Below are 22,988 nucleotides of genomic sequence, written 5' to 3'. Positions count from 1 at the left end.
TAAGTGTGAACCACTTTTTTTTTTTTTTTTTTTTTGGTTGGTTGGTTGGTTGGTTGGTTGGTTTTTTTATGTAGCTTTTTGACACAAGTATTTGCAAGAAATTTTTAGGAGAAGGCATTGCTTGATGGAGCAGACCTGGTCTCTCAATATTTACTTTCTCATATATTTTCTCTCCTCCATCTGCTTTTCCTATCTTATTTCCAGCTGATCAAAATAGCAGTCCACATTCTCATCCTTGAGATTCAAATTAATTAGCTGGAAATTCCTCCTGTAAGAATATTTTCCCATCCTAATAAGGAAATCAAGCCTGTTTTTATTGGGTTTTTGTAGCATCTCATTGTCGTTTATGCTATAAAGCTCACCTATATTAAAATATCTGATTTCCTCAGCTTTTTTGACATCCCTTCATTACTTTAAACAGACCCTTAAAACTTTATTTAGTTTAAAAACTAATTTTTGTTGACCATATTAATTTGCTTTATTAATTTTCCTCTTTGATGTTTCTCTCTATGTACCCAAAGATCCAATAATGAAATAATGCAGGAAAAAAAAGTCATCCTTATTTCTCATAATATTTCTGTATGCTCTGATGCACTTTGCTACCTTTTGTCACAAAATAGGTCCTTGCCTGATAAGCTGCCTCTAACTAAGCATTATGATTTTTTTTTTTCCTTAAGAATTACATGATAACTAATCAAAGATAAGAACCATCTTTGTTTTCTTCTTGCTCCACAACATCAACCTGGGCTCAGAATAAAACAGATGTGCATAAAATCCTCCTCTTGTTAACAACAGCAAGCCATTGTGCTGGTATGAAACTTAATCAATGAGGCAACAGACCTGAAATTCCTCCTAATCCCCCTCATGGTTATTCTGAATCAATTGATGCCACTTCATGAAAATTACTTGACATTTGCTGAGTTGCTGAGCACCTTTGTGGAAGCTGGAGAATGGGGTTTTGTTACCATATGTTACCTGAAAATGGGTTTTGCATGATAAAAACTTCCTGAAATGGACCTGTGTTTCCTCCAGCACCATTTCCTCAGGCTGGAAAAGAGGGTGGGTCAGCCCCACACTGCAGCATGAACCACCAGCCAGAGCATCAAGGTGAATTTATTGACATTTCTAAACAATCTTTTGATAAATCTGGCTAAAGATGCAAAACAAAAAGCCCTGGGATTAGGAGAAGGAGGCTTCAATTACAGAGAGCACATAATTCAGTGCTCAGGCAGAACATGGTGTTACTGAGAAACATATTGTGGCTGTAATTAACAGCAAAACTTCACGGTCTTTAAAAAAAAAGGAGGGCATAAAAAATAGGCTGGAGGTTTTATTCCTGAGAATGATCTCTATGGGGTGTTTGAGACAGAGGGGTGAGAGCAGGAAAATCAAACAAGTGAAGGCAATAGGTTGGGTTTGAGGCACTAAAAAGGGAAGGCACTGAATATCAGGCAAGTGCTTGGAGCTGCAGGAGGATAATTTGTCCAGTTGATGTTCTCTGTAAACCCTCCCTGTGTTATCTCCTTGCTGTTTTTCTTGGATTAAATTGAGTCCTGCCATGTCCTGGGGCTCTGACTCCATATGTGCCCATATTCTGTTACTGTTCCTCAGCCTGACCCTGGGGACACCTCCAAAATAAAGGCAGGAATCACAGATCCTTGGATTATATGGATTCTATCCTACCTGTTTTGATGTGTAAACTTAATTTCACCCCAGTATCTAAGGCACTTTGTGAATTTGAAAAAGATATCTGATTTGTACTTGTCTTCCACAAACATACTATTTAACTCCTTTAAAAATAAACTCCTTTGATCTTTTCAGCATTTCTACTTGAAAAAAACAAATTTGTCAGTGATCCCTTCTCTGCTTCTATTGTATTTTATTCAAGAATGAGCAAGTTATTCTTTCTAATCTAAGGGAAGTTACTTTTCCCAGCAACACACAATGAAATCTTCATTCCTATTAATAGTCTCTAAAGAGTTGACAGACCAGCTGTTCCTGCCCTCAGAAATTGTTTTATGCATTGTATTATTCATTGGTTTTCTTGCTTTCCTCTGGCCACTTAACTTGATTTCAATTCTGTTTCTTTTTCAAGAGGAGGAGAACAACCCTGATTTTTATTCACTAAAATGCAGGTTTAAGACTAAGCTTGCTTGGATTCTAAGGGCCAAGAAAATATTTATGTTTTTCCTAGGTGTGGATTAAGCCTATAAAATCAAAACTGGGTAAACAGGAATAACCTATTTTTAACAACTCAAAAGTCTAGTTACTGGTATGCACTGGTCTTTGCTTATCTCATGTTTGAAAGAGAGAGTCATGGAATTCCAGGATGGTTTGGGTTGGAAGATCATCCAGTTCCACCCCCTGCCAAGGCAGGGACACCTTCCACCATCCCAGGCTGCTCCCAATGTCCAGCCTGGCCTGGACACCCCCAGGGATCCAGGGGCAGCCACAGCTTCTCTGTGCACCCTGTGCCAGGACAGCACCGCCAAAAGAACATCTTTTTTCCAGACTTTTCCTTTTGATTATCCCAATTTCTCCAGTGACTGCAGAGGGGCCTCACCTCACCCCCCTACAGCAGCACTCGTCTCACCCAATTTCAGGCATTAAGAATGTAAATGTAAACTGATTATTCCTGCTTATTTTCACAGTCACAGACATGGCTGAATGCAATCTGCCTGACATAATTTGAATGTCTATGGAGGACAAGATAATAATTTCCTCAGGGTGTACTCCACCAGCATCTCTGAAAGGAGGGAAGGATGAGAGCTCAGCTCAGGATGTTTGCTTGGGGGGTGAAATTCCACACTTCCCACGTTGGGTTATGAATACCTAATGCAGGCTGGGTATGCTGGAAAAGTGAACTCCTGTTGAATTTTAGGCTATAGGTGAATGGCAAAAAGGATAATGCAACACAGTTCCTTGTGCAATGGAGAAGCAAAAAAGAAAGAGAGCTTTGTTTAAAGAAACACTACACTTTATATAGGGGAGTACATGGAAAACAAAACAGAAGAAACTCATTGGTCCAAGAAGGCAACACCTCTTTGAAAACATGCTTTCTGCAAAACATCACAAGACACTCACACTGCTCTCACACACCCTGCAGGTGCATAATCATTGTTAGAATTTCTTATCCTTGTAAAGGCTGAGAAAGGCAAGGCTTCAAGGCTGCCTTTCCCCTGGTTCCCAGCAGCATCCAACAACAGACTCCCACTGTGATTAATCACCAGCCTTAAGTAATTAATCAGTTTTTACCCCTCCATTTCCTGCCAGAACCTTATTTGTGCTGTGCTGAGGTAGGAGACCCTGAGTCCAAACCATCCTGTCTCTTTTAGTGACTTCATAGGCAGCTTAAAGACATTGGGAAATTTAGACATCAACATCTTGATGTCCAGAAGCAAACTGGATGTTTCAGCTTCCTTTGGGTCAATAATCACATAAAATGGAGTCTTTTAGTCAATTTATTCCATTGAGAGGTTCTTTAGAATCCATGGAGTGTGCTGGCCAAGATCCTGCATAAATTGACACACTTCAAGGCTGAGTTGTGTTTCCAGTAAGAGGAGACCATAACCAATTAAGATGCTCTATAATATAACATAAACATCTGTGGTTTTTTAAGTGTTTGCAGTGATGGGTCAGAAGTTAGATCAGGCTCTGCCCTGTGGGTTCCAGCAGTGCCACAGGAGGAATGGGCAGGAACTGATACACAGAAAATTTCACCTGAACATGAGGGAGAATTTCTTCCCTGTGCAGTGACCAAGCACTGGATTGTCCAGAGAGGGTGTGGAGTGTCCAGTACTGGAGATGTTCAAAAGCAACCTGGACACAATCCTGAGCTCTGGGGAGCCCTGCTGGAGCAGGAGGTTAGGCCAGACACCTCCAGTCTCCTTTCCAACCCTCCCCAGTTTGGGATTCTCTGATTAAACATTCCCAGGAACTGCCAGCTGTGACACTGGAGGATTAATTTCTCCCTTGTGTGGAGAAATTAATCAAACCCTGAAATCAACTAAGATAAATCCTAGCCAGACCAGATATCTGATTTTGGATGACTTTTCACATTCATCTTCAGTAAGAGGAATCCCTTGCCATGTGTTTCTCAAAGATGAATTGTATTGCAAAGCCTGTCTTCCTTTATCCAAACCTATTTTCCTTTTTATCTAAACTCCTTACCTAAACCTATTGTCCACACCATCCCAGACTGTTTTTCCTCAGAACATGGAGCTTCTTGAGCAGTTGTATCATCTGGTGGAAGATTTCACTTCCTCTATTTAAAGTAAATTCTTTAATTTTACATAGAGAAAAAAAAAGTCTTTTGCTGAGGGGAGATTATAATAAAATTTTTGTTTCTTGTTGTATTTCTTCATATTACAATGAACCACACAACTAAATTTTCCATTATTTATAGCTGGATTCACAATAGGAAAAGATTTATGTCTGTGACTTTACAAGCACACTCCCTTATTAAAGAGCTCAGAAAATGTAAAGAATCACAAATTTTATCCTTGAGTTCTCTGGGTGTGGAAAAATACCCACTACTAAGAGAATGCAGTTTCTGTGGTGATTTTAAAGATGGATTTCAACACAAAGACAATTTGAAACAACTCTGGGAGGGAAGGTGATAAAAAGCATTTTTGTGACAAGAGCTGATTCAGGAGATCTGTGGGAATCTCCAAAACTTTCGTGTTGGTGGGAAACCAGAGCTGCCAAAAATTATGGGAGATCAGTTGTTTGTGTTCCTGTGTTACTCTTCACCTTAACCTTGAGGAAATGTGCTCAGCTCTGGTATTGATGAGACAAACCTTGCTCTGAAAAATGAACAGAAGATTCTTTCCACCACTATTTCCTCTAAAAAATGACAAGAAAGTTCTTGGTGTATTCCAGTTCTTCCTCTCATTCAACAGAACCTTTTTAGCATTTCTCCCCTAGAGTCTCAGCTTTGTGGAAATATCACACTTTGCTCAGTTTAACCCAAACTGTAGGGAAGGGCCAATTCCTGAAGTCAAGGGACAGTGTAAAAGAATTATCTAAGAGGATAATTAGCTAAGGATTGATTGCATTTGGATTAGCCAGAGATTGCATACAGAGCAAGATTTCAAGATTCCAATTTTTTTAAAAATACCTCCTATTTAAAAAATAATGTAAAATATCTAAATACAAGTAAACACATTTGCAAGTCTGATGCATTGCCAACGTTTGTTTCTCATTGATTTATTAATTAATTAATCCCTGATCCTATGAAGAATGAGGTTCTCTCCTTCAAGTTTTATGTTGTATAAATGTACACCTGAAATTCTCAAGTCATACTTTTATTTTGAATGAAAGAAGAAAAGAGGACACTCTTAAGCATCTCTTTTACACAAAAATTTTCTGATTTTTATTTTACCATTTGCCAACTTTCATTTTACCATTAGGCCAACCAGACCCTTTATGCAACTGCCTAAAAGGAATAAATAAAAAAGGAATAAAAGAAATCCAGCACATAAATCCTTTATGTGATCTGCTCACTGGAGTCTCATTATTCTGAGTGTTGGCACTTTGTAAGAGGAGAATGAAAGAAAAAGGAAACCATAACAAGAACCAAAATCTCTCCCATGAGGGAAACTTTGTGAACTCAAGGTCAAGCACTGCAAGTTATGCATATGGGAAAAGAATTGATTCAATTTCTGAGAGGGCAAAATGATGTAACTAAAGATTTCTGAGTCAGAACCCTCAAATGAGACAGAATCTGGTCTTACAGGGATGAAACTTTCTTCTTCCAGCTCAAACTGTGGTCATCAGAGCACTGCTATTTGCCCAGAAATGTAATTGCCTCAACAGGAGGTCCATCTGTCTCTGGCATTAAAATCAAAACCAAAATTAGATAATTCAACCACAAAGTTTTTGATTTTTGGATTGGTTTTTGTTGTTGTTGTTGTTGTTGTTGTTTTTTGTTTGTTTTTATTTTGTTTTTTCAGAGAACAGTGCAATAGTGAGTGAATCACACAATTAGAATGAGAGAATGAACTTAATTCCTACAGTTTAATACAATATTGTGTTGCATAAAGTGAGAAAATTCTTGTTGACAAACCTCAATAAAAGTAGTTGGATGAAAGCCAGATCAGCCTTAGGACTGATCTATTCTGAAAAACTCACAAACAGAATGTACATAAAAACTAACTCAGTGTTACAACTGATTTACACCCAGGAGAGCAGGAATAAATAAATAAATGTTCCATGAAGCACAAAGAGATTTAGAGCCTTTGCCAATTCAAAGATCCTATTTTGTTAAGTTCCTTTACCTGTCAAAAATTCCTTTTATTTTAAAGACAGGTTTTTTTTTTGTCCTCCTCTTCTTTCTCCACCAGTATGTCAAAAACTGTAGGAAAAACTCTGGAATTATAGTAGTCAGGCCAGAAAACATGAACCAATAAATTTCCTCTTGAAAAGGGATAATTTCATTTATATTTTTAACTGAGAGTTTTCCATGCTGAGTAATTCATCATTTCTACACATTCACTGATCTCCTTTTCCTGGTAGTTAATATTGTATAAAGAGATTTTAATTCTCCCAGATGAATTATTTGCAAATTTGGTGATTAATTCACCTGGTACCTTTACATGCTCTGATCACACCAACTTTGCCTATACTTTTGATTTCCTGGTGCAAAAATTATAATGATTATTTCAATATTTGGCCATTTTTGTGTGTGTATGAGATCATGAGAGTGGTCCTGAATTTTTCCCTGAATTTTCTTCTCTCTCACGGGAAATAATTGTTAAAAATGAAAGTGAAAAACAAGATCACAAAATCCCTGGAGCAGTGGTGGTGAAAAAATCCTCTAATCATTGAGGGGAGACAAGATTTACACACAGGGCAACAGAAATATTAGAAATTCAGGATGATGATGGTGCAAACAGATCTAAATAAAGGAAATCAGACACCATCCTTATAAATACTTCTTTTTAGCAGCAGTCAGTATCAATTTCTAGGGCCAAATGGATCAACCCAAATATGACCAGCTGAGCCTAAAGCATTGTGCTGAAAGTGACTGACCAGTGGAAAAATCATTAAAACATTCACAGATTTGGCCCAGAATATTTTTCAGGAGCTGCAGATTTGCTGGAAGGCAGCCAGGAATTCTTGGAAGGATCACTGCATGTTTGTGGTGCTCTTTTACCTTTTTGCTACAGCCACTCTCAGAGGAGTTTTCATGTTGTAAAGCTCTAAAAAATATAAAATAAATAGAAATAAAATACCTAAAATATTTATTTTAAACATAATATTATATATTATATATTATATATTATATATTATATATTATATATTATATATTATATATTATATATAAAAGTATATCAAATAAATAAATAAATAAAAACAAATAAAATAACACTTATACAACATCTGACAAACCAATGTATTTTCTCATTTTAAACATTTCAGGACCTGAAGGTTGATTCTGCTATTTAAATAAAAGCTCTTGGAGCAATAATGTTTCATTATAACATTTGCCATTAAGAAACCCTGAATTTTTCTCTGAGAAGTTATTAAGGGAACAACAACATAACAACACTCCTATTTACACTTGCTGCTGGATCTAATTCCAGCTGGAAATATTAACAGCAAATCAAATTACACAGAGGTAGAAGGTGGGTCAGGACAAATGAGAAAAGCGAGGTGGAGCTTTCCACATTGGTACTTTATTCCTGGAATTGCTTTTTGGGCAGGGAGATGAGTCCTGAAAGGACCCATGATTACATCCTTGGCCTGAGCACACATCCCCAGAGCTCTTCCTGGAAGCTTCAGCACCTCCATTCAGGTTGAAACGAGGTGATTAGTGGGTTATTTCTGCAGCTCCTATTAAAAGAGGTATAAACTATCAGCTGCAAATAGAATTCTTTTCCAAGAGGGACAAAAACATCTCCTGTGGCCTCTGCTAATTAATAGATGGCAGCAAGCTTGGCATGGAGGGTTTAAATGTTTCCTCCTAATGCAGGGCTTGTTGTTATTATTGTTTCTCCTCCTGACAGGGAAAGGTTTATTATAGAGGAAAAGCTACCAAGGTAGAATCACCATAATTAAAAAGACATTTCATGGAACACGAGGCAGCAAGAGCGAGATTGTCTTTTTTTCTGCTGGCTAAATGTGAAAATACTTCGTGGTTTGGGGTTCTTTCATACTGGAGGTGAGATGGTGATGTTGGTTGGGAAGAAAAATGAAGAGTGTGGAAGTTCAAGCACCACAGAATGGAGATATTTGAAGTGGAGGAGCAGGAATGATTGGTCTTCTTATAAATGGAAAAGATATTCAGGCTGGCCTGGTTGGGTTTCTTCCTTTCCAACACAATGCTGAACCAAAAAAACCCCAAACTTCAAACAAGTAGGAATAGTGTAAAACTTAGATTTTATTACATCTTCATTTTTAAGTGAAGTTCATGGCAAATCCCAAATTGCAGGAGGTAACGTGGTAAATATCAACAATGTAAAATCCCCAAAACCTTCTGTGATGTTTTTGTCACCATAATTTATCTCCTTGTTTCTCTGCAAAGCTGGAACAGGTAAGGAGGGGCCAAATATTGAAAGGTGTTAGAACATAAATGCTACTTTTATGTGAAAACAGAGGCAAGTCAAGCCCTTGGAAAGGTGTTTTTAGCTAAGCAAAGTACAAGAAAATTTGTGATTTATTGCAAGCAGACCTTAATGGAAACCACATGGACAGATTTTAAGTATTCTTTAAAAACTTCTCCTTTGTTATGGAGCCCATACAGAAATATGGTTACCCCAAGAAATGTCTGTGTAATGCACAATTATAAACTTGGTAAATGCTTGCACAAAGCCAACTCTTTAAAGTCTTTATGCTGCTGCATAAATTTTAGTGAGAATCTCATGACAAATGAAAAAAGAGCAGACAAGATGAAGTCAGAAATAAAAGAATTCTAAATAATGTTTAGATTTTGTTCTTGGGTTTTTTTTTTTCCTTGTGGGGTTTTTTCTATTTTTGGGTTGGAGTTTTTTTTGAGCAGAACCAGTTACCTTATAACAAAAAATTATAATCGAGTTTTATTTTTGTCTGGGCTTCTGAGAAAGGGTAGGACATCCACAAAAAGTGTTTGCTCACACTTTGAATCCAACATTTACAACCAGACCAACAAATTGATATTTGGGGAGACACTGTGATCTCTGCATTGCTCATAACTGTGCCTCAAAGTATTAATGCCATTCCCATGGAATATCCAAAGGTAGACCTGAAGGCAGTGCAAATTGGTTATTTCCTCATGGAATCCCAAATTCTGGAAGCAGAATTCCACCAGATGAAGGCAGGGGCAGTCTGTAATTATAAATTAATTGTCTTTTCATTTTCACCCTACTTCCAAAACAACTCTAATCTGTTTTTTAAAATTAGTTCAGATATTTTCCAAATAGGCATAGCTTCTTTTTTTCTCCCCAAAATACCATGATTTTATGTGTGTGATTTTTTCATATGAAAAGTTTAAATGTTTTACTGAAACGCTCCAAGTCAAAACACAAAAGGAATTATTCCTACAGTGAATCTGATAAAAATAATCTTTTTTTTTTTTTTTTCCCAGGCATCTACTTAAAGAATAATTCAATGTCTAAGGATGGACATCTGGCCTCATTTTTGACTTTTGGGGACATTCTGCCTGGTATCCAGCTGCTGCTCCAGGAAGACAGAATCTATGAGTAAAATAAAGAGCTGCAAATAGTGATGTGGAGCATCTCAAAATGAAATCCTTCTGTGAACACTTCAGTGGCTACATAGAGGATGAAATGTGTGATTTCTGTGTGCCCTCAATGGTTTTCCCCTCCAAAAAAATTGAAATCCAATGTCCCACTTCAGTCATTCTTAGAGAAAGTGACAGTCTGGACAAAATAATGGAAATAAGGTTTTATAGAGTGAAGCATGAACTCTTCATCACTTTTTATTGTGCATGGACAGTGCATGAGAGCAACACTTAGAAAACACAGAAATCACAAGATAGTTCAAATTTTCTGGCTCATTTCCATTAAAAATAGATTCACTGTTTCTACTAATCACAGATCTACCTTTGTTATTCAGGATCTAAGAGATCTGAACACTGAGTAAAGTGATTTTTTTATGCCCTGCAGGCACAGAAAAAGATCACAGAGCACTGCTGTATCTGTCAGTAAATAAAGCTTTGTCTGCCAACAGTAATTTAGTGTTTGGTCCTTACATTTCTGTAGTTTTTCTTTGAAATGCAACTTTCTGGAATATATTAATATTCCTATGAGTATCTCTAGTCCTTGGAGATATGAATTATCCCTTTCAAAACTCAGGGAAAATAAAATAATAAAAAAAGTACCTGTAGCTGCAATGTGCTAACAAAACAACTCTTCCCAAAAGACCAAGCCCTTTTCTACCCTTGCTGGCTCCACATCCCAAAGATTTCCTGGCAGTATTTCCAACTCTTTCCTCTCTCTCCCTGTCTGTGTGGCACTAGATGGAGCTGCAGACCTGCTGGAGGCTCTGTGCTCCATCCCTCTCCTCCTGCCCGCAGAGGGACCCCAAGCTCTTCACATCTCCCACCAGCCCATCCCAGCCAAAATTCAGAGATTTGAGATTTGGAGGCATCAGGCAGAGGGTTTGGTTCAGTCCCTCTGATTAACAGTTGTCTCAAAGGGGAATTTTTTAATTTTTTTTTTTTATTTTAAACTGAGTTTTAAGAAACTTAAATTATGAATTTTTTTGGAATTAGGTAGAGATGGGATGGTTAAAGGTGTGCAGCAAAAAGTTTGGGAATGTTTTTGTGGTTTAACCAAGCTGGCAAGTAAGGACCTGGTAAATAAAGACTTGAGATGGGGGAGAAGAATGAGGAGAGTACAAGTGAGAAAACTCATGGGTGGAGAAAAAAAGATGGTTAAATGCCAGGAAAAGCAAAAGTCCCACACACAAGCAAAGCCAAACAAGGAATTCATTCTCTGCTCCCCAAGGGCAGACAGGGGTTCAGCCCCCCTGGAAAAGTGGGATCCATCAGGTGTTTACAGTGGCTTGAAGGCAAACACCATCACTCCAAATTCCCTTTTTCCTTCTTCCCCAGCTCTGCATGGTGAGCATGTCATAAGCTGGGGGATATCCCTGAAATCAGTTTGGATCAGCTGTGTCCTCTTAAAACCTCTTGTGCATCCCCCATCCTCCTTTCTGGGTCAGAGACAGGCAGAAAAGGCCCTGATGCTGTTCAAGCACAGCTCAACCACAGCAAAAACATCCCTGTGTTACCACAGCAGGGAGAAAATGAAATGTGTCTGAGTCAGACCCAGCACTCTGTGCTGAGCACAGCTTTGGGATGTCTGTCTGTCTTGGGTTTTTATACAGGATGTGGCCAGAAATGTGTATTCTGTCCCCATCTGTTGCAGCCGGCTGGGGCAGTGCCCCTGATCTCCTGGCACATATTCTCTGCTAATGGGCCATCTTTAAACCAGCTGGGCAATCATCTTTATCTTCCCACAGCCCATCCTCCCTCCAGGAGATATCTCCTGTTCATGGCCAGTGAGTCCCAGGGCATGACTGATAAAATTCCATCATCCCACTGGGAGATGCTCCAGCCAGGGCAGGAGCCAAGCCTTTCCTACCCAGATAAAAACTGAGATTTTGGACACCAAGGGACCTTCTTCCCACTGGATTCCAGAGGAAAGCCAGACCCTTCCACATCATCCCTGGAGCTTCAGAGGAAACTGCCCCTTCTCCAGGAGCACTGCTGCAGCTGAACCACATCTGCCACTGCAGGAGGATGCAGCACCATGGAATGGGACTGTGCCAACACCCTGACTGACTGACTGTGCCAGCTTGGATTCTGACTCTGGCAGGATTTGGGATTGTTCTTTGTAATACTGCATTTCTATTTTAATTTTCCTAGTAAGGAACTGTCATTCTTAATTCCCATATCTTTGCCTGAGAGCCCCTTAATTTCCAAATTATAATAATTTGGAGGGAGGGCGTTTACATCCTTCCTTTCAAAGAGAAGCTTCTGTCTTTCTTGGCAGACACCTGTCCTTCAAACCAGGACACTTCCCCAGTTCAGGAATGCTGGATGGGAATGCAAAGGCAGGATTGCTGAAGTTAGAGGGATTGAGAAGCTGCATTTGGCAGAAGCACAGGGGACAGATGGTTCCCTCCTCATTGCTACCCATGGTCAGTGTGGCTGTGGGGCAGCCCTGAGGTGCCATCCCAACACCTCTGATATTCCATTCTCTCTTTTCCCTTAATTTTCAGCAAATTACAGACTCAGCTCATGTGGTGTCAACCCTCAGCTCCTTCACTTGTGCATAAGGTCTGAACTTCCAGATGCTCTCCCAGACAAATACAGAACCATCCCAGAAACCTCCCTTTTCAAAACAACATTTGTCTGCTTGTGGCTGCTCATCATTTCCACATTTCCTGGCATGTGGTTAAGGGAACTTGATAGGAGATGGAGCAAAGGGACACACAAGGTGATCAAAGCTGCCAGGTAACACCCTGCACGATGATAATAGTATCCAAAATGGTGATTCTACAGCAATTTCAAAAGTGTATTTCCCATTTCCAAGGTAAATTAGGCAGATGCACTTTCTCCTTATCAGATGACAAAAACGTGGGATTAAATTTAATGCCCATAGCAAGCTATTTACCTTGTATAAACCATTATCAAGAGTATAAGTTATATAAAATATGTCTCTGTGCATTTTTATCTAATTTTAGACACACATTTTTTATATTTGCCTCCTCCTGAAGGTAAACTCTGCCATGTTTACTGCCTATTCAGTCAGTAATTAGTTAAGAGAATTAATTGACTCTACTGCTCTATCACTCTCAGAAATCCAGACAAATACAACAGCTACAAGGGAAAAGCTGTGGTTTTTTTTTTTTTTCTTTTGATCTTTATTTAAATAGATTTGAGTTTAATTTTTTGAATTAAAATGTAGAAATCCTCCTTTTGTAGTACTCAGGCCATTTTTTTCCCCCCTCTGAGTTCATCTGCACAGGTGCCTGCCTTGATGAGGTTCAGGAGGTCTGGTTTGAAAGGGCAGATCTGAGAGATTTGCCTTACGTGTCCATGGTCTGCTTTGTGCCATGAAAACCTTGTCCAACAGCAGCATTGCTTCTGGATTTGATCAAGAAAAGCCTGGAAAGGGAGGTGACATCTTTCTTTAGAGTGGCAGCCACGAGGGGAAAAAGCAAAGCAAGATCTTCCCTTCATGTCTGAGAAAGCAGAAGCCACAATGTTCCATCTACACTGAGCTTGGGGAGCTGTTCCATGTTTAATTTTGTGCTGATCAGCCAGAACATGAGTAAAAGGAGACCTTAGGAAAAATCATTATTTGATGTGTAAATATTTCTTTATTCACTTACTGATTAATTAAATGTCTGGAATTTTATTTCCCGCCAAAAAGGTTTATTTTTGTTATCTATTTGGGACAGATGGATGATGTCATTAATCTATTTAAACTAGCCCAGCTTTGGTTTCCAGGCTGGGCCACCAGAGCTGGTTTGTACCAATCCAAGTGGTATTTACATTCCTGGGAGGGAATTCCTTTGGACAAAGAAATAATGAGTCCTAGAAGGAAAGTTTGTGAAGGGAAAGGGAAAGGGAAAGGGAAAGGGAAAGGGAAAGGGAAAGGGAAAGGGAAAGGGAAAGGGAAAGGGAAAGGGAAAGGGAAAGGGAAAGGGAAAGGGAAAGGGAAAGGGAAGGGAAAGGGAAAGGGAAAGGGAAAGGGAAAGGGAAAGGGAAAGGGAAAGGAAAGGAAAGGAAAGGAAAGGAAAGGAAAGGAAAGGAAAGAAGGAAAGGAAAGGAAAAGGAAAGGAAAGAGGAAAGGAAAGGAAAGGAAAGGAAAGGAAAGGAAAGGAAAGGAAAGGAAAGGAAAGGAAAGGAAAGGAAAGGAAAGGAAAGGAAAGGAAGCTCTTTATGTGTGATTTTATGATTTTATTTTTTTTTTTCCAGTTTATGTGCAGATGGGGATCTTGTCTGTCTTTGGGACTCTTCACCAAAACCTTTAACCTAATAATCTTGGCTAATATTTGGAGTCTCTTTGATCTCCCTTAAACATCAGGGAACTTTGTTTCCTTGTGGGCAGTTTTTCTCTTGGAGCTGTCTGAACATTAAACAGCAAACCCCAACTCTGAGCAGCCAGTCCAGCAGCGAGCTCATTTTATCAGGCTAATTAAAGGAACAATTTAATAAGCTCACACAGGACACACTCAGAATGCAAGGATGCTGCAGTCTGTGGGGAGAAGAGTCCATCAAAGGAGTTCTGCATCAGGGAATATGGCTTTGTGATAAGTGATGGCACATTTCTGTCCTGAGTGCTGGGTGAGCTGACTCCTTTAAACCTTCAGAATGCTCTGGGTATCTTTCATTTAGCTGCTTGCTGCTGAAGCAGGAAAATATCTTGTGTTAGGAGCCTCTCCTCACATTAAAAAGTGATTTTTGCTTTAATGCAGGGTGACCAGGGATGGCAGAGGGAGCAGAATTCAGGCCCTAATTAGAAGAATCCCATGCTGTGACAAGCAGTGGTTTTGCTTGCAAGCAGGTCCCTGGGAGAGCAGGCATGTTTCAGTCCTGAGGGGAGGATGGTGCTGAGGCAGAGCTCAAGCTGATGAGCTGAATCCATAAACCAGCACAGCTGATTAAAAGCAGACTTAAAGCCTTGATTTTTAATTTTCTTCTAATTTTGTAGAACTTGCTATGAGATGTTTCTGTTCAGCCATTATCATTTTAATGCTTCTTTTTCTTAAGTGAAAGCAATTTCGAATTTTTTTTTTTTCTCTGCTTTCACATCTCCCTCGTATTTTCAGAAAGTTGATTTTTTTTTTTTTAATGGAGATGTATACTTTTTACTGTTTATCATAGAATCACAGAATGGTTTGGGTTAAAGGGACCTTACATCTCATCTTGTTCCACCCCATGAGCAGGGGCACCTTCCACTATCCCAGGCTGTTCATAATGAGAAATTATTTATTTTTTTTCCAAAATAATCCTAAATGCACTTTGATTTTCACAGGTAGAATGGAAAAGCAGAGTTGATGCACATGCCAGCCTCACTGACAGGGAAGGGGCTGATCTCCTCAGCCCCAGGCAGTATATTTCTCCTTCTCAGTGCTTTGATGCTTCTTTCACAGGAGCTGACAATTATTTCATCTCCAGACACTGACAGACCTTGAGTCCATCATGTGCAGTGGCCACCAAGCAGCTTTTTTGCTGCTGTTACAAAACAAGATATGAATTTCTTCAGTCCTGCAGAATAAATCTCAATGAAATACACAAAGCAACATCAGGTATGTTTTTAGAACAGCACAGATGTGTCCTACACATCAAAACTGGGCAGTTTAAAATAATTCCCCTTTGTCCTGTGATTATCAGCCCATGTGAAAAGTCATTCCTCATGTTTGTAAGCCATTTTTTTTTATTTATTAGCAGGCCAAAATGAGATCTCCCTGGATTTTTCTCTTCTCCAGGCTGTGGCAGCTCTGTCTCCACAGCAGAGGTTCTTATTACTATTGCCCTGACAATAAACAGCCTACACTGTTTCTGTTTTGCACAGTGTTGTTCTCCTAAACATCTGTTGCTTAAAAAACAACAGAAGTCAACTGCAGATTTTTCTCTGCCATCCCCACTCGTTAAGAAACACTAGAGCTGCTGCTAATGGCTCTGCCCTTTTGTTTTGCTCTCATTCAGAGAATTTGGGCTCCTGTGCCTTTTGCTGTGCACATCCCATCTGGTGACCCAGATTAGCTGGCTTTCTCCCAGCCTTATCTCATTTCTACCTCTCTGGGATAAAACACCCATTTTTCTAAAGGGCATTGTATCCATCCTGCACCACGAGCAGGTTTTTGCTGGGAGCTGCAGGAACTTCCCAGGGTTAGCCACAATTCTTTCCTCATATAAAATCCTGGGGAATTTTCAGAATTATCATTTGCATCCCTCTGAGTGTCCAAGGCAGCACCCTGGGGTAGTGGAAGGTGTCTCTGCCTGTGGCAGGGGTTTGAACAAAATGATCTTTAAGGTCCTTTCCCAGCCAAACCATTCTATAACTCTGTGATATTATAGAATTATTAGACCTGGTACTTTGTGCCTGTCTCCCAGAGAGGCTGAGGGAGGCACAGCAATGATCTCCATCCTGTAACTGCAGAGTGGACACTGTTTAATTCAGTAGCTTCAAACCAATCCACCCCTTCACTGCTGCAGCTGAGCCCCCACATCCACCTTTGGCATTTAGATCCCTCAGTCTGCTCATTTCTCCAAGGAATAGGTCTTTGCTCTAAATAATTTTCTTTTCTCCTTCTCTTCTCCTTCTCTCTTCTCCACTCCCCTCCTCTTCCTCTCCTCCCTTCCCAAAACTTCCCTTCCCTTTGTTTTCTTTTTCTTTTTTCTTTTTTTTTTAATTTTATTTGTTTTAATTAACTTGCTCCATATCCGTCTCTTCATGAATGTATTTTTCCCTCAAGTTGCACTTACACCTCTGACCCAGGAATGTTCCACTTGCAACACTCCTCAAACACTTCTATTCTATTCTATTCTATTCTATTCTATTCTATTCTATTCTATTCTATTCTATTCTATTCTATTCTATTCTATTCTATTCTATTCTATTTATATTTATATTTATATTTATATTTATATTCTATTCTATGGCCCTAGCCAGGGGCTCTGCTTGCTTATTCTCTTCCAGATTTGGGTAAGGGTCATGGATGATTAGCATGTTGCAATCCCAGTACTGGACTAATTCTTGTATTTTCTCCTTTAACTCCTGAACAAGAGTACAAAGACACTTCTTCACAGGCAGATCTTTGCTTTAATCAGGTTTTTGAGTGTTTGTTTCGATATTCTTTGCCTTTCCATCCCCCAGGGGATCTGCTATAATAAATACTGGATGTGAGAGCAAAATCCTGCATGAATCTCAGGAAAACCCCTAAGAATACACAGGGCTCTGACCTTGGACAGGTAAAATTTAGAGAGACCAGTCTGAGCTTGGATTTCACTTTGACATCTCTCTTAAAGGACTTTTCTCAGCCCAGGCCCCTGCTAAGATCACAGCACGTTATTAACATCTTGTTAGGTGTTTTTTTCCCCCCAATATTTTGTGTCTTCTTGGAGAAAAACAGCTTTTTTAAATTTTATTTTATTTATTTTTTCCCTGGGGGAAATAAAAGAAAAAAAAGAAGATTGAAAATGTTGATGATGAAAACTCCTTCAGCTGAATTGTTCCAGCCACAGGTCACAGGGTACATGGAAGAAAGACTGAGCAATGTTCTATTTTCATCAAATGATGTTTTACTGGCAGCTCTGTAGAGAAAACCAAGGCTGAAGGAAGCTTCTCTGAGACTGAGAACAATTAATAAGGGATATAAAGCTGGCATCAAGTTCCCTGGAATGACGGGCACATTTTCTCTTATATTGGCATGTTAAATATCCTCCTTTGGGTCACTTGGCCTGCAAGTCTTTGTGGCTTGCCTCTAAAACAATCCTCTAAATTTAATTTAATCTTTTTCTTTGTATTTCTGCCATTTCTTATTTATATGAATAAATAAATGCTTGGGGCAACCTGGGATAGTGGAAAGGGCAGCAGGGGGTTGGAATGAGATAATATTTAAAATTCTTTCCAACCCAAACCCCGACCTTCAAGCCTGGTTTTTTTAAACCTAGGTTTGTTTTTTTTTTTCTTTAGTTTTAATTTTTTAATGCTACAAATCAAAAGCTGCATGTCCTTTCCTATTCTACTTTGTCTTTCTTTTTAATATTGCTGCTCTTCTTGGCATTCATTCAATTAACCCAAACTCAATTTGATCTTACTGGATTGATTTTTCTGTTAACTGAATGTAACACTGGGAAAATATTTGTAGAGCTAAAATAGGTCTACAGGGACTTGCTGGAATATCCATACAATCTTCATGTAGTTTATCAGAACTGTCAGTTCTTCTTATCTAATTCTGACACTTATATGACCTCATTATTGAGAGACCTGGGCATTTCAGGCTTTTTTTTTTTTTTTTTTTTTTTTTTTTTTTTTTTTTTTTTTTTTTTTTGACAGCTTCTTTAAGAGATGGGGACATGATATTATTTCTCTTTTACAGTTGGCTGAAACCCATGAGATCAAGTCTGGATTTACTAATTTCTTTTAGGGAGTGTTGAACCTGCTGTGTTTCTCTGACTCAGCTATTTTGGGACCACAAAGCAATTAAGAAGCAGATTCTTAAAGGTGACTGGATTTTTAAAAGATACAATAGTGAAACATATGGAATTAGTTGGAAATCATTTTATAATCCTGGAGGTTTAAAAAAAAAAGGGTATTTTGGAAATGAGGTTTAATCATTTTGACTACTCAGTGCATGAGGAAGCACTGCCTATTCTTTTAGGAATTCTGATTTCTACAGAGTAATGTCTGCAATTACTTTAAAGCTTCAACTTCTGCTCCATAAAAATTAAACAAAATTATGAGAACAATGAAACGGTTATTAGAGTTTTTAGGGTTATTAGGCTACTTCCAACAAATTTTTAAAAAAGGCAACTGTCTTGACTTGCTCTCCTAAAGTCTAATTTTGTGGAAAACAGCAATGAGGTGACACAAGGATGAGAAAGAAGCTTTCATTACTATTTCTATTTTGAGTGGACATCAAACCCTTCTCTCTGTGCCTGTTTCATCCACATGCAGCTCTGGCTGTTCAGTCCTTGATAAAACAAAACCAGGGTTTACAATGCTGCCTGTCTCACCAAAACTGGTTTTTAAAACTATTTAAAGCTATTTATTGCTCACCCTATAGTGCTCAGCACACTTTTTCTCTAATATCTCACCTCAATTAATGTGTTTTAGCCTGCAAATTCCTCTTTCTTGCTGTGTGTTTGCAGTAGCTGCACAATGAAGCACAAATGAAATTTAAGACCTCCAGCAAAACATTGGCATTTTGGGGTTAATGGTGGGGGTTTAATCACCTCTTATATTCCTAATAAAAAACTTTTCTACACATGACTCTTTTTTACTCTGTTACAAAAATTGCTTAGGGGGAACCTTATAATTTTGAGCAAATTGAGCCTCTGCAGCTGCTGGAGCTGACAGTGTCTGACAAATCCTGTTCCTCTGGGTTTGTGTCAATTATGTTGTTACAGAACATGCTGAGCCTGGATCCATCCTGGGCTTTTTTGCCTTTTTTTGACATTGTCATTTGTAATGATGGATGGAATGGTTGCAGTCAGGCAGCACTTGCTTTAGAAAGTTGTTCTTTTTGGGGAAAGATCAGTGTTTAATTGCAGGTTGGAACCACTGCAGCTTTTTTATTAAGTGACCTAATAATGGGATAAAGAGGCCTCTTAACCTCTCTAACTCTTTTGCTGCATTAAATAAAGTTTCAGAAAGCTACAATGCTTTTTTTCACTCTGAAAAAAATTCCTCTTGTTTTGTCTCTCTTTTATTTTTCATTTATTTTATTTTTCTTATATTTTTTTATCATACTTGTATGTTTTGCCATTTTGATTTCTGCTTAAATCATTCTGTGTAATATTCTGAGTATTCTGTGTAAAAGCAGAGGGCTTGATCCCATCAATACTTTTAATTTCATTGGGCTTCCTCTGCTTTTTGGGGGGAGTTGGAGACTGGGATCAATAATATCCATCAGTTTTTAAATCAAATGTCACATTTTCAGCCCAGCCAACTCTTCAGCACCAGGACAGATTTGATTACCCTTGCAGCTGAATTATTACATTTTTAACATGGTTTTGGCCATGCATTTGAATCAATTCCTGGATTTGTTCACATCAATTAGCACAAAGCCATCAGTGATTTTCAAGCAGCAGTTTGGCCAATTTCCTGATGGGAGGGGATGGATTTATCCCAATTTAGCTTCTGCACAGATGGGGCCATGAAGTCTGACATGCAGCAGCTCAGCACAGGGACCTCCAGAGAAGAAAAGAAATTTTAGGATTGATGATTTCAGACTGTCAGAGGTGTCTCCACCAAGGCTGCTCATGTTGACTTCACAGTCAAAGAGCAGAAAAGGGAATTTCTTCCACCCTTTGCTGGCTTGTTTTGTATTTTTGCAGTAGGGTGAGTGAAAAACAAACATGTGAGAACTCTGTAGCTCAGAGAAGAGTTGAAAGGGACCCATCAGAGGTGCTGCAGTGGAGGCTCACATTTCCCACCAAGGGTCTGGAGTTGTTTGTGGGACACAAATTGCAGCCAAAAAGTTTCTTTATCAACAACATTTATGAATAAGGGGAATTTTGGAAATTGTGACTGTTCCTGGTGCTGCCTTCTGCTTGGAATTGAAACTGTTGTGTTTCAGAAAGGTATTTCCTGAAAAGCTGCTCCATTCAAAACATCAGTTTGTATTTGGAGGAAATAAGGACAACCCACCTTTGTTAAAGGGATTTTCTGAGTCTCTGCTTTAAGTTAGAAAAGGTCTAAGGTATTTTATTCCTTCTGCAGCTTTGTTATAAAACATACACAACACTGGACCACAGGCCACCAGAGTGAAGAGAATTCTTCAACAAAGCAAATAAAAATTCTTGCAAAATGTGCTGTTGTTGGATACAATTTTACACTGCAGTTATTTGTCATCTCTGCATGCAATTGCATTTTTCCTGTGCCCTTTTCTATTCATTGAGAACCAAAATTTCCATAGTTTGCTCCTTTTGAAATTCCTGTGAAGGAGGAATATTAAATCTAAAATCCAGTTTCTTGGCATCTTTTCTAATCTCTACTGTGAGAGGTCTGCAGCTCCTCCTGATGCTTCCAATTTTACTATTTCTTGTCTCTATCAGGTCTCTCCTCTTCTCTTTCTCACTTGTTTTGTGACTCCATGGTGGCATTTAAACCTTCTCAAAATATTAAAGGTGTTAAAGAAGAACACCTCCACTTTGATTTTGCTTTGGAAATGTTACAGTGGTTTCTGAGATAAAAATAAAAATAACAAAAGAGTGATTTTCATATACAGAAATTTCCTCCTTGGTGCAAGGAAAAAAACACACAAAAAATAAGTATTCCTACTCACAGCTGATATTTGGAATGCTAAAGCACGACAAATCAGTGAGAAAACTGAATATTAAATTCAGCTAAAATTCTGTCTATCAAACAAAAAGCAAGATACGTCTAAAAAGGAATATTTTATGGTCCTCTTCCTGTGGATAAAGAAACTTCTATGCTAAAAGTAACAATTAAGGACAATTGAGAAGTTTCATATGATTTTGTCTTGGCCTACAGCAATTTTTCCTGGGTAATTTGCAGCATTGCCAATCTTAATGAACCTGACTCAATGTTTTCCTTCTGGTTTTAAGTCTTCTTCATCAGGAAAGGCTTTTAACACAAAGACCACTTCAGCTCCTCTCTTAACTTACCAAGATGTGTTGGGTTCATGTGGCCAGAAATGTGTATTCTGTCCCCATCTGTTGCAGCCAGGTGTGGCAGTGCCCCTGATCTCCTGGCACACATTCTCTGCTAATGGGCCATCTTTAAACCAGCTGGGCAATCATCTTTATCTTCCCACAGCCCATCCTCCCTCCAGGAGATATCTCCTGTTCATGGCCAGTGAGTCCCAGGGCATGGCTGATAAAATTCCATCATCCCACTGGGAGATGCTCCAGCCAGGGCAGGAGCCAAGCCTTTCCTACCCAGAGAAAAACTGACATTTTGGACACCAAGGGACCTTCTTTCCACTGGATTCCAGAGGAAAGCCAGACCTTTCCACATCATCCCTGGAGCTTCAGAGGAAACTGCACCTTCTCCAGGAGCACTGCTCCAGCTGAGCCACATCTGCCCCTGCAGGAGGATGCAGCCACCATGGAATGGGACTGTGCCACCACCCTGACTGACTGACTGTGCCAGCTTGGATTCTGACTCTGGCAGGGTTGGGATTGTTCTTTGTAATACTGCATTTCTATTTTAATTTTCCTAGTAAAGAACTGTCATTCTTAATTCCCATATCTTTGCCTGAGAGTCCCCTTAATTTCAAAATCATAATAATAATTTGGAGGGAGGGTTTTTACATCCTCCATTTCAAAGAGAAGCTTCTGCCTTTATTGGCAGACACCTGTCCTTCAAACCAGGACACAAGGACACAACAAATTACCTGCACCACAAATTATCCCAGAAATTTTATGAAGGTCTCCATCCTGCTGTGGATTGGGATAAAAGTTTAATTAAGGCAGGAGAAGATGCATCTCTAACTAGAGAAACACACACCCTTCTGATGTCTGGGGACACCCTTAGAGGGAGGATATTTGGGCTGGACTATACCCTAAATCCCATAATCAGTGCTGCACATCCCCTCTCCTGATGCTCTTGCATCTGTTGGAGTTCTGGAACATAAGTCATTGTAAAGAAAAAATTCCAAGAAACATATTTTAATTTTGTTTTCCACAGTCATTTTTATTACAGAACAGGTAAACAGATATAGGTTGTCCAATAATTTCTACAATCTTGCATCCACAGAAAAATGAAAGGGAATGCAGGGAAATAATTTAATTTTACCAATTTATCTGGCAACATTTGCAGATAATAAATGCAAGATTCAATCATAGTCTCTGATATGAGCCAGGAAACTGCAGATGCTTAAATGGGCCAAAAAGGGTTATTTTAAATAAAACTGGATAATTTATAGCCCAACTCTCTGGTGTAGGTAGTTTAGAAATCTGTGTTGGGAATTGGCTCATGGTGACTCTATTTGCCTCCTAGGATCCATCAATGCAAGATAATTTTGGGTGTGGATGAGGAAAGCTCTCATTTTCTCCATGTTTACTCCAAGCAGAGTTAGAATCAAGGTTCTTCCTTTTCCTTGAGAAATTTGTCCTCAGTAAATCCCAGTAAAAGTTCATTAACTCCTTCATTCCTGCTGGCAACCTCAGTCTTTTCTGGGCATTTTAAGACTTGGAGATTTTAACGTGGTTTATAAATGTCCATCATTTATAGATGTAGGGGGGGAAACTCTCTGATTAATTAAATTGGATTTAAATGTGCTGGAGAGATTCCTCTCACCTGGCTTTAGGGATCTGCAGTTGGCAACTCAGCTGT

At 39.0% G+C, this 22,988-nt stretch overlaps 1 long non-coding RNA gene across 2 annotated transcripts; it reads left to right on the top strand.

The window, feature by feature from the left end:
• Nucleotides 1-15,120: 15,120 nt before the first annotated feature.
• LOC306799464 lies at nucleotides 15,121-21,572 on the top strand. Of its 2 annotated transcripts, none has more exons than XR_013773600.1 (3): nucleotides 15,121-15,267; nucleotides 16,839-16,933; nucleotides 21,468-21,572. It is a non-coding gene; the product is annotated as an uncharacterized lncRNA (long non-coding RNA). The 2 variants fall into 2 exon arrangements; XR_013773601.1 differs by lacking the exon at nucleotides 21,468-21,572 and adding an exon at nucleotides 18,064-18,678.
• Nucleotides 21,573-22,988: the final 1,416 nt, after the last annotated feature.

This window comes from Erithacus rubecula, assembly GCF_903797595.1.
Source record: "Erithacus rubecula genome assembly, chromosome: 3".
Taxonomy (NCBI): Eukaryota; Metazoa; Chordata; class Aves; order Passeriformes; family Muscicapidae; genus Erithacus; species Erithacus rubecula.
Note: the sequence above shows the minus strand (reverse complement) of the source record. Positions and strands in the feature narration are given on the sequence as shown.